Genomic DNA, 3,097 nt, shown 5'->3' with positions numbered 1-3,097 from the left:
CTTCCGGTAGGACTTTCACAATAAAATCCAAGCGCTTCATGTCTTCTCTGTAACCGGTGTTCCGGTGGCTGCTTGTTTTATGGCTGGTTACAATAACAAATTATGCTGGATGACAAATCGTCCAAGAAGTTATTCAGATAAACTATAAAATTGTTTTTCAACCATTTTTAATTAATATCATGGTAATAGCATAATAACGCATTCAGTTCTAATGAACATTTAACACTGGAAGACATTTTAAATATCCAAAGTAAATAAAACAACAAATAAAATGAATTATGAAGTCTCTAAACAAAACTGTCTTTCAAAAATGTTTAGTTGAGAGCAAAACTGAAGATTTATCATCCAGATTTTGGTAGAAAACTGGATGATAAAAATGTAAAATGGCCGCCGCGCCAGCTTCCTGAAAGCAGAGGAAGACGAAGAACTGCTGTTCTACCCACCAAGCTGAGACGCTGCCAGGGTTCATAAGACAAATGTTTGCTGAAGGCAGCGGTGCCCGGACAGAAATCCCAACCAGAACATCATCAGACCCAAACAGTCACCATGTGGAACGGCCGCCATCTTTACCTCCGTGGGCTGGTCAGAAGACGGACTGGAGCAGTGTTCTTCAAGAATCCCGAGACTAAGAGTAGACCTTAGTGACGTCGCTTCAAAATGTTGGAGAGAGGAGCTTCAGTGATCCTCAGTCTGAAGCAGGAAGTAGACAGACAGGAAGTAGAAGGAGCTCTGCCAGCAGCAGGTTCTGCTCTGTGATGAGAGAAAATCCATTTAATTTAATCATGACTCACTTTATTAATTCAGTGTGGATTGTATGAATGGTTGTATTTTTTGTAGCGTGTTTTAAAGGTGCAGTATGTCACAGCTGCTGCCATCTAGTGGTCAAAGGGAAAGGCGTTTCCAATCCCTGCCTTGTTCTGACAGTCTGTCTGAAACCTGTTGATAAAAAAATCTCAATTAAGACAAAACTGCATTTTTCAAAGTAAAGATTGTTTGTCTTTTAATTGTCTAAAAATTTTCTTCCAACCTTACTCATCACTACTGGCTAATTGTTAGCATCAATTTAAAGCAAACTTATTTCCTAACCTTATCTTTTCATTAACTTGAACTAGTTTAGTTTGCTACTAAATAACAATTCCCATTAATCAGCATGAAAATTAGCTAAAATAAGTTAATTTTCATCAGAAGTCCCATCATTACAGCAGCCTAAAAATAAAAAACACTACAGCACACTGAGAAGAAAAATTAAACCGAATTTTAATAAAAATCACAGAAACATCAAGAAGCATAAAATTTATAATCAATTTTCACTAAACGGTTTAAATGTTTCACATTTTATTGTTGCTGTGAAGAAAACATTCGAGGAGCTTTTATTTTGAAAGGAACATCCTGTGTGACCAGCGTTCGGGCGGTTCGGTGTGTGAAATTGACAGGTGGGTGTGGCCTTCATCAGGAAACACTGCAGCATCCTCATCATCATCATCATCATGTGAAGCCTCAGTCCAAACAGGAGCGTCCAGCAGAGACACTGGGGGACCGGACCGGACCGACCGAACGGACCAGATCGATAAGACCGGACCTGACCGATAAGACTGGACCGACCAGACCGGACCGACCGAACAGACCGATAAGACTGGACCGACCAGACCGGACCAGACCGACCGAACAGACCAGATCGATAAGACCGGACCGACCAGACCGGACCGGACCAGACTGAACTGGATTGTCCTGCCGGCGGACGGGAAGGTTTCTGTGAGCACATTCAGCATTTTCTAACCAAGCCGAGCTTCAGCAGCTCAGAGGTCACCCAGAGGTCACGTGATGAAAACATGAAGAAATCAAATCCAGATCCGGCTGCACAGATCCAGGACTTAGACATTTTTCTGAATCCAGAAACATTTTAATTTTCCAGAAGTTAACTGAAATAAAACATGGAATCGATAAGCTCCCAACTTCCTGTCCAATCAAACAGCTCAAAGGGCCGAACTTGACAAAGCAGTGGGCGGGGCTTCATTCACCGTCATGGAGCTGACCAATCAGAGCGGCTTCTGTTATAAACGTTGTTATTTTATGTAGTTTACCCGTCAGGATGTGATGAGAAGTCATGTGACCACCGGTCGCCAGGACAACCAGATCTGAGCTGGACTTTACTAATGATGGAAAAGTTTGAACCAGTAGTGAGACGAAAACCGCCATCTTGGTTGGTCTGATCGATGTAAACAAAAGGAAACAGGAAGTTTGTTGTTCAGCCTCAGAGCTTCTGGAGAAGCGCCCCCCGGTGGCCGCTCTGTATCTGAGAGGATGTCTGCTCTTTTTTTACGTATGGCGGATTAGCAGAGCTAGCTGGTTGTGTCGTCATGTGGAATATCAGATATTGATCACATATTGATCTGTCATACAGCAACAGTCTTCAGTCAGAGGCCGTTCCAGATTTGTTGGAACATTGACTGCTACTGGAGAACCTTCCAGCCCACAGCATCACTGTCCACAACAAAGAAACATGGATGGTCCGAGTTACGACTAAAGTTAGTTTCCATTTTGCATAAATGAAGTTTTTTTAGATCTGAATTCTACCTGAAGTTCTCAGATTTCAGTTTCTAGAACTGGATTTTACATCCAGTCCAGATTCAGTGGATTTGAGGGAACCAATGCTAATGGAAAGCAGAGCTAACCGGTAGCATGTGGTTCTGGTGTTGTCGATCGGGTTTCCTGCTCGGTTCACCTGAAACTGCTGGTGGATCAGCGGGACGGCCGCAGCCTTCTGGCCCGGGAGTCAGATTACAGCAGGTTATTGATCCCGACCGGGCCCGGGTCCACACTGCAGTGGATCGATCCAAACCGCTCAGAGGGAAAGGCTGATTTGAACCTTCTGTCTAAAACTCAAAGTTCTGATGAATAATTCAGAGTTGAGCCAGAAACGGCAGAGCTGCTGCTGGACCGCTCGGCCCGTCAGGGACAGGAATGGATCGGGACCGCCTGAAACCCAGCCCGGATTCTCTGGTCCCATCATTACACAAAGTAAAACCCGATCTGTTCCAGATGTGGAGCAGAACCGAATCCTGTCTGCGGCCTGAGCTGCCATGTCGCATTTATCCAA

This window comes from Poecilia formosa, unplaced genomic scaffold (assembly GCF_000485575.1).
Source record: "Poecilia formosa unplaced genomic scaffold, Poecilia_formosa-5.1.2 Scaffold634, whole genome shotgun sequence".
NCBI classification, from domain to species: Eukaryota; Metazoa; Chordata; class Actinopteri; order Cyprinodontiformes; family Poeciliidae; genus Poecilia; species Poecilia formosa.
The sequence above is the reverse complement of the archived record's forward strand: the minus strand, read 5'-3'. Positions refer to the sequence as shown.